Below are 14,907 nucleotides of genomic sequence, written 5' to 3' on the forward strand. Positions count from 1 at the left end.
TTTTATCTTGGAAAAAAAGATTCAGGTGGGGGCATGACAGAAGTGTATAAAATTATGTGGGATAAGTGGTGGTGAGAAGTTTTTTCTCCAACTTTCATAACACTAGAACTCAGCGTCATCCAATGAAGCTGAATGGAGAGAGAGTCAGGGCAATCAAAATGGAATGCTTCGCCACACGGTGTGGAGTGAAACCTATATACAGTAATTTCCTCCTATTTATTTACTGTATTATATTTCTTTCCCACTTTTCCTCAAAAGGAGCTTATAGTAGCGTACATTGTTCTCTCTCTCCCCCCACCCCCACCCTGGCTGTTTTGGGTTTCAAGCATGTAGACTCCTAATCTGGGGAACCGGGTTCGCGTCTCCGCTCCTCCACATGCAGCTGCTGGGTGACCTTGGGCTAGTCACACTTCTCTGAAGTCTCTCACCCCCACCCACCTCACAGGGTGTCTGTTGTGGGGGAGGAGGGGAAAGGAGATTGTTAGCCACTTTGAGGCTCCTTCGGGTAGTGATCAAGTGGGATATCAAATCCAAACTCCTACTCCTCCTCCTCCTCCTCTTCTAAACGAGGCTGGATTAGACGCTATAGACAGGGCCAGCCCTACCATTAGACAGAGTGAGGTGGCCACCTTAGGCAGCTGATTTTGAGGGTCCAAAAAGGGCAGCAATCATTTACTTATTATTATTTATTTACTGTGAGGGTGGGGTAGAATATTCAGGCACAAAGGCTGAATGTGGCCCTTCATGCCTCTCAATGTGGCCCTCAGAACAACTTCTTACCCTACCCATCCTAGGCCACACCCCTCACTGGTCCTGTTTTTGCCTATCTGGACCCAGGTGGCGCTGTGGGTTAAACCACTGAGCCTAGGGCTTGCTGATCAGAAGGTCGGCGGTTCGAATCCCTGTGATGGGGTGAGCTCCCATTGCTTGGTCCCAGCTCCTGCCAACCTAGCAGTTTGAAAGCACGTCAAAATGCAAGTAAATAGGAACCGCTACAGCGGGAAGGTAAACGGCGTTTCCATGTGCTGCTCTGGTTTGCCAGAAGTGGCTTTGTCATGCTGGCCACATAACCTGGAAGCTGTACGCCGGCTCCCTCGGTCAATAATGCGAGATGAGTGCGCAACCCCAGAGTTGGTCACGACTGGACCTAATGGTCAGGGGTCCCTTTACCTTTACCTTTTAATGTGTGCTTAAACTCTGATGATGCCTCTTCCTTGTCTGAATAGAAGACAGAGGTGGGTGGGTGAGCAGTTACTGTAGCCTACTGTACAAAGATAATTTTTTACATTAATTGCTCTGTGGCCCTTGGAATGTTGCCTAGCCACCCCCCTGCTGAAGTCCAGGGAGATGCTTCGACAAGCAGAGAGAGGATGGCTGTTCTGTTTGTGGGGAGTTTCATGCCAGAAGGTGCAAAGGGGGAAAAGAAAAAGAAAAACAAAGGGTTGCCACCTTCATTGTGCTGGCAGATGTCCCGTACCTTTAGCAACTGAGTGACAGGCAGAAACACAACAGCTGCACCTTTCCCTCATTTGCTGCCAGAGGAGTAAAAGACGGACCTCTTGGATTTCTGACTGTCATAAAGGCAGAGTTCTGGGAGTACAGAGAAGGGCTAGACGTTAGAGCAAACATCCTACTTACTTAAGTTGCCCTGAAGAACAATGGGCTTAACTGAAACTGATTTATCCCCCATAGCGTGTGGGGGGGGGGGGGATGGGAAGAGAACTGTGCCTGAGGGGAATTGTTGAACCGGGATTTGTGGTGTAGAAAGCAAAGGATGTGTCCTAATTGTGCTGCATGGATTCCCCCCCCCCATTAGTTCAGAGATTTTCTAGTTTATGTTTAAATCCTGAATACTCAATCCAATATGTATTAAAGGGAACCATGTCCCTTGAAGGAGCCTTAGCTGCTATCTAGAATATATGCAGTACTGAGGATCACCTTCTCTTCTGGATAAGAAGGTTTGGCCAGGAACTGCTAGAACTGGGAGATTTTTTTTTTTTTACAGCAGTGCATTTAGATTTTAACACCCTCAGAGTTCATTGACCATGAATGTAGGGAGAAAAACAAGAGGAAATCAAGGTAAGCAATTGATAGTTTCAGAAATACTTCCCTACTTTTGAATTTGCTGGGGGGGGGAGCCTGGTAACTTGAGATCATTTGTTTGTTTATTTGAATGGTGTTAATTTGAAGTTGCTTGTATAAAGTTCATTTTTTCCCTAAATGAATTTTATTCTGAACACTCTAACCATGGATGCACTTAGATTTAGAAGTAACGTTCACATGTGGCAAGCTGCTGATACTGACAATAAAAATTCCCCAGTATGAGATTTAAGACTTAATTTTAGAAATACATTTCTCAATTTAATATTCAAAAGCAAAACTGAAACTTCATAAATTCAAATGGTGAAATCCTGCCATGTTATAAAAATTTTGGATGGCAAAATTTGCATGGCAAAATTTTGGATCTGCTTTTATTGCTGCTGGATTTATTTTGTTGTTGCTGTGTTTTAATGGATTTTATTGTAAACTGCCTCAGGTGGTATGTAAATTCATTTAAGAAATCTCTATAAAACTCCTAGAGCAACCACTTCTGCATTAGTTTTCAATTGTTCCTTTGTGTATGAAATACTGTTATGACAACAGCAAATGAAGCATTAACTTAATGCAATCATTGAGTCCCATGAGTGAGTGTTATCTGCTGCACCTAAAATCTGAATAGCTAAATTGCTGAAGAAAGCTAAAATCAATTGAATCAAGATGTAAATCCACTCATGTCCTCTATGCAAAGATTAACAAAAGAAGCTATCTATTGAAGCAGCTCAGGTGACTAGTTCACAATAAGGAATTTGAAGACTGTTCAAATTCACTGAATTAAAATGGGTGTGTTGAGACAAAAGAGAAAAGTTTTTAAAGCTTGCTCAAATGAAATCAAGGAGTGTTAGAAACATTTCCAGTGTGTTTGGAATGTTATTTGTATTCTTATATTGAGTAAAGACAGCAAAACTGATTGTGTTATCAGTTTACCATTATCCCACTGTTGGGAGTGGTCGCTTGGCTTATCTTCAGAAATGTCACAGGCTATTATACTTTTTCCTTTCATTCACATTTGGCCTCATTTCCCATCCTCTCTACTTGTTACCTGGAGATAATTGCTTCATGCATCTGATGAGGTGATTCAGCAAACGTTTATGCTGCAATTAAATCTGTCAAGATTTTAAAGTGACAGCAAAACTCCCTATTCTTTTGGGGCAAGTTATGGTAATTCCCTGAGGCTACAGAAAACTTTTAAGGAAGCTGAAAATGGTTTGATAGCAGCATCACTACCTGTGATGGAGTTACACACATTTTGTTCCTTTATCATCTGACTGGATAAGTTTTGTATACAATGAAGAAAAGTGTAGGCAACAGTGGGTTGTTGGAATCACAGCAAACTACCTTAAACACTCTGAAATACATGATGTCTTGATGCCTTGCTCTACCAGGGATGTGAACAGTGCCTTGATTTAGATCTGGAAAACCCAGTTTTATGTAGTTTAGTGTTGCATCTCATTAGCTGGCTGACACCTCAAAAGATATTATAAGAATAAATGAGGTCTTGGAAGGCTAAAGGTTACCCACATCTGCCCTGCCTTATTTTACAGATTCAAATAAAGTAGGGCAGGTGTGGGTAATCTTTGGCCCTCCTGGTGTTGCTGGACTGCAACCCCCATCACCCCTGGCCATCGGCTGCTCTTGATGGTTTCAGTGACATCTAGAAGGCCAAAAGTTGTATTCTTATATTGCCCTCCAGATGTTGCTGGACCCCAAACACCCATCAGCTCCAGCTGGTATGGGCAATAGTCAGGGATGATGGGAGTTGCAGTTCAGAAACATCTGGAGCAGGCATCCCCAAACTGCGGCCCTCCAGATGTTTTTGGACTACAATTCCCATAATCCCTGACCACTGGTCCTCTTAGATAGGGATCATGGGAGTTGTAGGCCAAAACATCTGAAGTTTGGGGATGCCTGATCTGGAGGGTAGTAGGTTCTCCACTGCTGCTGCTGAAGATCAGTCCTTTTAATTTACTTTTACCGCTGCTCTCCCTCCAAAGAACCATACGCCTGCCCCATTTTATCCTTGCAACAACCCTGTGAGGTAGGTTAAACATAAGAACACAGGAAGCTGCCTTGTACTAAGTCAGACAATTGATTCATCTTGCTCAGGGTTGCCGTCTTCTTTGGCGATCACTCGTAGCCGAGTAAGATTGTCTTCCATAAACACGGTTTTAACAATGGGTCCATAAGGCCAATTCTGGATCCACACGTCCTTCCACAGTGGGGACATTGGTTTCCAGGCGGGAGTTAATCACGGTGTGGATTTGCCAAGCGTGCCTTCCTCTTAGCACGTTTCTCCCTTGCATCCTGAGATCGAGTTTCTTGTATGGCAGCAACTCTTCAAGGTTTCAGATGGGGGGGGGGTCTTTCTTAGCCTTACCTGAAGATGTGAAGGATTCAACCTAGGATCGTTTGCAAAGCAGATGGTTTAGTACTGAACTAAGGCACTTGCTCCCAATCACTCAGTAAGTTTTCTGTTTGGGTCTCCCTAGTCCAACAAACTATGCCACGCTATCCCTATCTGTTAACTGCCAATTGAATTGCAGAACTTTATGCAGAGTCCTTACCACATTTACCTGCCTTCAGAGTCTTTATATTTTTACTCATCCAACCATCACGTGCAAGCACCATCTTCTGATTGAAACTGAGCGGTCATTTCTTGTTATCTCTCTTCCAAGGTTGTTTAAAATTAACTGCTTCCAAAAATCAGGTAGCCTTGGCATGGTCTTCTCAAATCCATTAATAGTCTCTAAACAATGTGCCGTATATTGCCACCATTTTGGCTGCTGTTCACACCATAACCTTAAAGTACCCCACAAAGAATCCTCACAAGGGTACAATTCCCAGCAATTCTTAACAGTCTAAAATTCAGAGGTTCTTTTGGGGATGGGAAATGTGCTTTAAAGGTATGGTATGTACACAGCCTTTGCTATACAGTAGTTGTCCATTCTAAGCAAACATTGCTAACCAAATATTTCATTCCTGGTCTTGCTGGATTTACCTTCCTGTCATCTTTGTTCGAGACATTGGCTATGATAATGGGAAGATGCATCAAAAGGAGGGCTTTTTTGTTATTAATTTTATTCAAGATTTATTCTGATTCTGCATTGAGAAGATGATGTATCAAAATTGTATGTTGTTGTTGTTGTATTACTTATACCCCGCCCATCTGGCCAGGCCTCCCCAGCCACTCTGGGCGGCTTCCAACAGGATATTAAGAACACAATAAAACATCAAACATTAAAAACTTCCCTAAACAGGGCTGCCTTCTGATGTCTTCTAAAATCAGATAGTTGTTTATTTCCTTGACATCTGGTGGGAGGGCATTCCACTGGGTGGGCGCCACTACTGAGAAGGCCCTCTGCCTGGTTTTATATCACTTTGATAAAAAATAAATCTTATTTTAAACTTTTATATCTGTTTCATTTTTAAGGCTGCAATCCTACATGTACATACTTGGGAGTAACCCTTGCTCCCCTTAAACTAATTAGAACTTCCATCTGGGTAAACATGCATAGGACATTAGGCTGTGAGTCAGTGTGACATAGTGGCTTTTGCTGGGTCAGGACAATTGAGGCTGAGGTTCAAATCCCCATTCAGCAATGAGACTCTCAGGGTGATGATAAACCTGTTACCATTGCTCTACCTAACCTACCTATCTCACAGGGTTGTTGTGTTGATTCTCCTCTTTCCCCATTTTATGACACCTTCTCTTCCTTGAGATTAAATGGATGAAAATGTAAGAAATAAATTGTTTTAAAAAAATCTTTCAAAATATACATAAGTAAAATTCTGCTAGACAAGGCTCAAAGTCCACCAAATTTATTTAGCATAAAGTGGTGTGTTCAACATGCAAGCCCAGTAGACATTCATCCTGGTATTTGTTGTTAGCAATAGCATCACATTTCCCTATATAAATAATAACTACTACTTCTTCCTCTTCCTCTTCCTCTTCCTCTTCTTCTTCTTCTTCTTCTTCTTCTTACTATTATTATTATTATTATTATTATTATTATTATTATTATTATGGAGAGGTGAGCCACAGCTGCTTTGCAAATACGCTTGCCCAGCTCAGCATTGATGGAGAGGTTGTGGGTTATAGTGGAGCCCGGGTCAACAAAATCTTCTACCACTTCACATATGTGGTCACTAGTGTTGATGTGTGGAGCACTGGTGGCGTCTTGACCCAGGATATTGGTCTTTGTCAGGTTGATGGTAAGGCCAAACTCCATGCAGACTTGGCAAGATGGTTGTTGAGACTCTGTAGAGCTTCCTAAATTAAGCTGAATGCTGGAATATTTATGATGGAGAAAAGGACACAGTGAAAGTATGGATTTTGATAATGCTGAATATAGTTATGGTCAACAACTCGGATGGATTTAAAAGGGAATTAGACAAATTCATGATGGATAAGGTTATTATTAGCCATGGAGGCTGTGTACTACCTCCAGCACTGGAGGCAGTAATGACTCTGAATGTGGAAATCGATCAAGAGAGTGCCGCTGTGCTCATGTGATTCTCGTGGACGTCCCTCTTGTAGGTGGTTGTGAGAGAAGGATTCTGAGCCTTTGATTTGATCCAGCAGGCAGGGCTTTTCTTGTTATGCTGCCTCTTCTTACTATCAACTTGCTTCAGATGTGCTTTGATAGATCCTAAGCCTATGTCTTCGTTTTCCCATTCATTAGATTTCTTCTTAAAATTATAATTACCCCATTCAGCCTCTCTCTGCATGTATACTGAGGCATCATGGGATCTCTGCCTGGCTTGGGTGAAATCTTCATCAGCCCACCATTTCTCTTTTACCACTTGCCCTTCCATCTTCAGCCCAGAGTCACTGATTAACTGGTAACTCTGCTATCTCTGTCACCCAGTATCCCCTGAGCCACAAGAGGTCAGAAAGCAAACAGGGAGCTTGCAGGGAATGGACTGGAGACAAAAAAAACCAAATGAGCAAACACAAGATGGTGGTGGAGCGGCCTGGTCGGTATAACCCCACCATTGCTCTGTGGATAGCAGTGTCACAACTTGCCATAACTGTGCCCAATGTGGGCTACATATGGTGTCTCTCCCCATGTTATTGCTATAGATATCTATTCAAATTAGATCCGCAGATTTTAAAGTAAATAAGAAAAGTTATTTTCAGTGCTGGCTGGTAGCATTTTGACTGCATAGGGTTGCAATTGTTTAACCTTGCTGTTTTCAGCACAGTAGGACTTGTGCAGCACTTATTTACGAAAGTGTGTCATCACAGCTGTGTAGAGTGCCACTGTCCCCTCACTTAACCCCCCCTCCCCTGGTATTCTCTGAAAATCTATGGTCAGGGGAAGTCTCCATTTAAGAGGACCCAAGTGTGATTGTCAGACAAGATTTAACTCCATTGCTCTTATTTAGAAATTAAGCCATACCACATGACATAAGATTCTGTATTCATGTGTTGACTCCTCTTACATATCCATTGCCAAACCTCATCACAAACACACAAATGTTTTTTTAAATGTCAGCAGCACTTGCTTCCAGTTGCAAGCAGTTTTCCTTCACTCAAAAAAACCCAACATTGTAATTTTTCCTTATCCAAAACACATTTTTCCTCTAAATTAGAATCATAAAATTATAGAGTTGGAAGAGACCACAAGGGCCATCCAGTCCAACCTTCTGCCAAGCATGAAACACAATCAAAGCATTCTTGACATATGCCTGTCAAGCCTCTGCTTAAAGACCTCCAAAGAAGGAGACTCCACCACACTTCTTGGCAGCAAATTCCACTGTCGTACAGCTCTTACTGTCAGGAAGTTCTTCCTAACGTTTAGGTGGAATCTTCTTTCTTGTAGTTTGAAATCATTGTTCCGTGTCCGCTTCTCTGGAGCAGCAGAAAACAACCTTTCACCCTCCTCTATATGACATCCTTTTATATTTTTGAACATGGCTATCATATCACCCCTTAACCTTCTCTTTACCAGGCTAAACATACCCAGCTCCCTAAGCCGTTCCTCATAAGGCATTGTTTCCAGGCTTTTGACCATTTTGGTTGCCCTCCTCTGGACACGTTCCAGCTTGTCAGTATCCTTCTTGAACTGTGGTGCCCAGAACTGTACACAGTACTCCAGGTGAGGTCTGACCAGGGCAGAATTCAGTGGTACTATTACTTCCCTTGACCTAGACGCTATACTCCTATTGATGCAGCCCAGAATTGCATTGGCTTTTTTAGCTGCTGCATCACACTGTTGACAGATGTAAAATTTGTGGTCTACCAGGACTCCTAGATCCTTTTCACATGTACTGCTCTCAAGCCAGGTGTCTCCCATCCTGTATTTGTGCCTTTCATTTTTTTTTTTTGCCCAAGTGTAGTACTTTACATTTCTCCTTGTTAAAATTCATCTTGTTTGCTTTGGCCCAGTTGTCTAATCTGTTAAGGTCATTTTGAAGTGTGATCCTGTCCTCTGGGGTATTACCCACCCCTCCCAATTTGGTGTCATCTGCAAACTTGCTCAGGATGCCTTCCAGCCCATCATCCAAGTCATTGATAAAGATGTTGAATAAGACTTGGCCCAAGACAGAACCCTGTGGCACCCCACTAGATTATAAGCATCAATTTGTTTAAAAAAAAGATTGTTTAATTTGAGCCAGGGCACATGAGAGCACATCACAATATAGTGGAAATGCATTGCTCAGTCCTGAAAATGTCAAGTAACTATCTCTGCTCAGGGGTGGAGTACATCACACCAGAGTAGCCTAATGATAATCAGCCTTTTAAGTCTGAGAGTAGGGCGAATATCTTCCAGCTTTGGGGAAGGATATGGAGTCTAGCCCTCAGACAGGGCTAGACCCCAAAGTTTTCCTTTTAGAAATTCACTGATAAAACTCATCAAATTGCAGGGGGTTGGGCTAGATGTCCCTTGGAGTGCCCCCCAACTCTACAATTGTATGATTTTAAATAGTAACACCATTCCCCTTCATTCTGCATTCAATGTACAGTATTCTGAAGTTAGGCAAGAGGAGGGCTTTGTTGGAAGCAGAACCACACACATTTTGTGGAAATACTGTGGAAAATATTCCAGAATTGCACATGGCTTAGAATCAGTCACCCTGTACCACTCAGTAGGTACTGCAGCTTTTAATGAGTGTATGCAGGAAAATGTTAATACAGAATTTGTTGCAAGTCATGCAATATTTCTCCTCACAATCCAGTTCACAAAAATAAATACAAAATGAATAAGCAGCAAAATAGATATTTACTGCAGAGACATACACTTTGCCCTCTCTCTCTCTCTCTCTCTCTCTCTCTCTCTCTCTCTCTCTCTCTCTCTCTCACACACACACACACACACACACGTGTTTTACAAATAATAATAATAATAATAATAATAATAATTTATTATTTATACCCCACCCATCTGGCTGGGTTTCCCTAGCCACTCTGGGCGGCTTTCCAACAGAAAATTGAAATAAAACAATCTATTAAACATTAAAAGCCTCCCTAAACAGGGCTGCCTTTAGATGTCTTCTAAAGGTCTGGCAGCTGTTTTTCTCTTTTACATCTGATGGGAGGACGTTCCACAGGGCGGGCACCACCACCGAGAAGGCCCTCTGCCTGGTTCCCTGCAGCTTGGCTTCTTGCAACAAGGGAACCGCCAGAAGGCCCTCGGTACTGGACCTCAGTGTCCGGGCAGAACGATGGGGGTGGAAACGCTCCTTCAGGTATACTGGACCGAGGCCATTTAGGGCTTTAAAGGTCAGCACCAACACTTTGAACTGTGCTCGGAAACGTACTGGGAGCCAATGTAGGTCTTTCAATGTGGTCTCGGCGGCCGCTCCCAGTCACCAGTCTAGCTGCCGCATTCAAAGATAATACCAAAACCAAATAAAACTCCTCAAAGCAGGAAACACTCTTTGCTGTTTCTCTGGTTACCGGAACTGGCCAAAAGCTATGAGGAGACATGGCCTTCAAGAAACAGCATGCTCAGAACAGATTATGGAGTCTCATAGGCTACCATATGATGCAGGGATAAATTTCAAGGCTTTGAAGCAGTCCTCCCTAATTTGATATAGTGGCTGGTGGTTAGCCTTTCTCACAACAGAGTGGGAGGCTGCTCAGCATGGGCTGAATGGTCCCAGGCACTTTTTTTCTGCCCAAAGACACATGGGAAGGCCATCGTTTTTTGCATAGGACTGGCTGAGTGATTCAGTGAGCTGATTGACAGAAACGCCTCCACAAGCATTTGTAAGTTCAAGGATTCTCTGAGTGGTGCAAAGAGCTGATTGGCCAGAGAACAGGATATTGGCAGAAATGCCTCCACAAGCCAATGCAAGTTCATGCAAGTACAAAATAGGGGGTGGGGGCAGGAAAGATTGTGTGTGTGTGTGTGTGTGTGTGTGATTTGGCGGGGGGATTTTTAAATTTTATTTTAAGGCTTGATACACTATTGGGAGGGCCATACCTCAGTAACCATAATGGATTACAATACTGTACTGGTTACAATATCAGACTTTTGTTTTATGAAAACGAGGAGCTTTTTAAGGCTGCTGGGAATTGTAGCTCAATGAGGGGTAAAATACAGTTCCCATAATTTATTTATTTGGGGGGGACGACACAGTGTGCTCTAAATGTATAGTGTGTTTGCAGCCTATTTGCCAATAGGCAGAATAGAGAGGTCACATTACATATAATCACTTATGAGCACCTCACCAGCCCTTGATTGCATTTTCTCTGCAGTATTGTTCCTTAAGTTTAAACTGGAGTCCAATTGTTAGCATTTGAATGAAGACTGTGTTATACTGTAATCAGCTCAAACAGCTCCTGCCGAAAACGGGTGTAGCCAGAGGCCTTTGTCTTTAGACAGCCACAGGCATTAATAGTTTCAAAACTCCTGAAAGAAACAGGCACATCACTGTAGCTGGCAAATTTGTTTTCCATGTAATTTCCTCCTCTTTCCGGGTGAAGCTTTTATGACGAAGATTATCAGTTTTCTTCCATTGTTGTGGTTGCAAGAAGCACACTAGGAAAGAGGCTAGGGTTGGGTTTTTTTGTTTTACATTTCTGCCCCTTTGTGTTTTTATGGAATTTGCATGGATGAGTAATTTTATTTTAAAAATTCTATTTTAAATTGATGTAATGTTACTAAAAGGGGCTTATTTCTGAGGACTAATTAGTGCTTTATAGTTCAGTGCTAGCTAGAATAGTTTTACTGCATAGGATGGGTCCCTGAATCTGTTTTCTGATTACTCAGATCATTGGCCCATCAAACACAATAGCACCTCTAACAGGCCTCTGGGAGGACCACCTTTCCGGGTTCAGCTACTAAGATTTTTTTTTAAAGAAAATTGGCTGGAGATACCGGGATTGAACTAGAATGTGAATTCTGGGCCCTTCTCTTAATAAAGAGACAGCCAGTGAATTCCAAGCAGGAATCTCTGGGTCTCCAAATGTTATTGGACTCCAACTCACATCAGTTTAAGCCAGCGTGATCAATGGGCATGGATGAAGGGAGGTTAGAGTTACACAAGATCTGGAAGATCACACAGTCATCTGAAGCATGGTAGCTATTGTAAAGCAGTTGGCTGAATGGTTCATCCCAAACACTGATCACTGGCAAAATCCATGTACTGCAGAGCCATTTTTAAAATGCAGTAGTTCTGTTTGCATGGACTTGCTGTGCATTTGACAAGTCATTCTTAGTAACAGCTAGCCCCAATCAAGCAAATGGCCCATCTAGTCCAGGATCCTGTTCTCATGGTAGCTAACCAGGTGCTTATGGGAAGCCTGAAAGCAGGTCCCGAGTGCAATAAAATTCTTCCCAGTTGTGATTCCCAGCAACTAGTATTCAGATGCCTCTGACAGTGGGGTTAGAACAGGCATAGGCAACCTTGGCTCTCCAGATGTTTTGGAACTACAACTCCCATGATCCCTGACCACTGGCCCTGTTAGCTAGGGATCATGGGATTTGTAGTTCCAAAACATCTGGAGAGCCAAGGTTGCCTATGCCTGGGGTAGAACATACGTAGACAGCATAGCTAGGTATCTGAAAAAGTGTGCATGCCCACGAAAGCTTATACCAAGAACAAACTTAGTTGGTCTCTAAGGTGCTACTGGACAATTTTTAATATTTTTAAATATATATTTCGACTGCGTCAGACCAACACGGCTACTTACCTGAATCTAGCTTGGAGACATTGACAACCGCATCCTCCATTAATCCTTTGAAACCATCCAAGCCGGTGGCCATTACTGCCTCCTGTGGGAGTGAGTTCCACCGTTTAACTGCGCACTATGTGAAAAGGAAATTATTTGTGGCAAATCTTTCAGACGATTGTTCTGAGCCAGATTCTACAGCACCAAAGTTGAACTGATCCACATGGCATATTATCCACAACTTGACTCTAAATTACTGCACTGCACTAAAAGGGAAGCTAGAAGCTCTGTGTAAAGACTCCTGCCATTGAAGTTATAGATCTGGTAGGTTAACCTGACGCTATTAAATTCCATAGCAAACAATAACTATAAAATGCACACACATTTTAATGACTGAAAATATGCTATTGAATCTCCATCAGGAAATGGGAATAATTGCCGTGATGAGGAAAAGAAGGCCGACTGACGTTTGGCAACAGTGCTGTTTCTTTCTAGATTTCCAAGACAGCCTACAAAAGAAAACCATAGAACAAATATAAAACAGATCGAAAACATCAGAAACAAAAGCAATTATCATTGCAAAAGTAAAAATACAAAAAAGGAGTAGATATAAAATCAGTTAAAATCCTGGGCAATTTTTTATTTTTTTAAAATGTCAAAACATGGGTCTCCGGGCCATTTATTTATGACATGAACACCTCACCTTTTCTTCAAGGAGCTCAATGTGGTGTAAATAGGTCATCTCCTCCCCATTTTATCCCCACAAGAACCCTGTGAGGTAGTTAGGCTAGGAGTGAGTGACTGGCCAAAGGTGAGCTTCAGCGCCAAGTGGGAATTCGAACCCTGGTCTCCCGGGTCCTACTCGGACACACTAACCCCTATACCACACTGGCTCCAATGCTCCATAGTCCACACAGATGTTTCAGGCCTAGCCATACCTACGTTTTGCCTTGCGGCCCTCTATTTGTGGTTGAATTAGCTCAATAATGTTAGTCAATAAATTTGTGCATGTCAAGTTCCCCAGATTCTCTACTTCATCTCAGAAAAGATGTTGAAACCTTTTAGCTTGTTAATGTTTGTGGGACTGAATAATCTCCACCCTTTTCTGTTCCTTTGGGGGATAGAACAGCTGTTTTTAGATTCAAGATAATAGAACTCCTGAGTGGGGGCTCATTAAACAGAGTTTTGCAGCCTAGTTCTGTGCATGGCATTATGACCTGTTGAGGAAATACCAGAGCCTTTCAGTGCAGCAAACATATGCAGGATCAGTGCTGCACACGAGCCACCCGGTTTCAGGGACTGCTGGCGACAGAATGCTGCCACAGCTACATTTCTAATTAGTATATTTATTTCTGTCTGGTGCTCTTGAATCTCTTTAGGTCACTTGTTTATGAAAAGACGGAGTGCCTGAGATCTACTTCACCTCTGCTATGCATTGTGCCTTCTGTTCAGTTCAGTTCTCCTTACCAAAAAGAAAGGAGGGGTTGCGAGGAGGGGGGGGGGTGTCTTCTCTTCTATATTCCTCTTCGTTCAATCCTTTGCTAGCCTCTAGCCTCTAGCTAATTGCACACCATCTCCCCCCCCCCGTATATTTATATATATATATATATATGTTTAGCGTCAGAACTAGATCAACAGCACAATTTACATAGGTCTGAAGTGGGGGATATTTGTGGGTTGACCTTGGGCCATTCATAGAGCCTCAGGCTCGCCTACTTCACAAGGTGGTTATGATGATAAAATTAGGGAGGATAACCCCATGGTGCCACTTTGATCTCCTTTGAGCGGGATGTAAATGCAATCATGCATTTTTGTGCAACAAAACAATGGACTAGAAAGCTCACTTCAGGTCTTGATGTGTGTTAAGTAAAGTAAATGGAACTTCCTCCTAAGTACAGTAAATGCATTTAGGATTAAGATCTTATTTCCATACTTCTCTGTTCTTTTTATGGAAAATTCGAAATTCTACATGGTAGCAAGTATGGTAACTATAATTCACACTCACACACATATCACGGCAAGTGAGCATGCATGAGATCGCACAAGAGAGACCGAACTCTGAGCTGGGAATAAGGACCACTAAATTCAGTCAGGCTTCTGGCTAAACAAGTATAAACTCAATCTGCATGTCTTTTCAAAATGCAGGGTGCAAGCTTTCAAGACACACTTGATCCTTTTTCAGAACCTGAGTCCCCTTTTCTCCAAAAGATTGCAAGCCTGATTTTTAATTCTAATAACTGATACAAACGTACAGATAAGTTACATTTGTTGTGAGCCGTGTTGGTCTGCTATAGTCGAAACAAAATAAAAAAATTCCTTCCAGTAGCACCTTAGAGACCAACTAAGTTTGTCATTGGTATGAGCTTTCATGTGCATGCACACTTCTTCAGATACCCATCAGGTATACGGTACTTCAGCTTTCTGAAGAAGTGTGCATGCACACGAAAACTCATACCAATGACAGATATATAGCTATAGATAGATGGCAGTGAAGGCCTAAATACCATTGATTAAAAAACCCTAGTTAAAACAAAAACTCAAAATGCATTTAATAAACAACAGTGGAAAACAATTTTGGCAGGAGGTGGTTTGAAGCAGGTGAACTTAACCCCTTTTGGCACCTGCTAATATTTCACACACAGTCTCCATGATGTATTGCAGAATTAAGGTAAAGGGACCCCTGACCA

This window comes from Zootoca vivipara, chromosome 7 (genome assembly GCF_963506605.1).
Source record: "Zootoca vivipara chromosome 7, rZooViv1.1, whole genome shotgun sequence".
In the NCBI taxonomy this organism is placed as follows: Eukaryota; Metazoa; Chordata; class Lepidosauria; order Squamata; family Lacertidae; genus Zootoca; species Zootoca vivipara.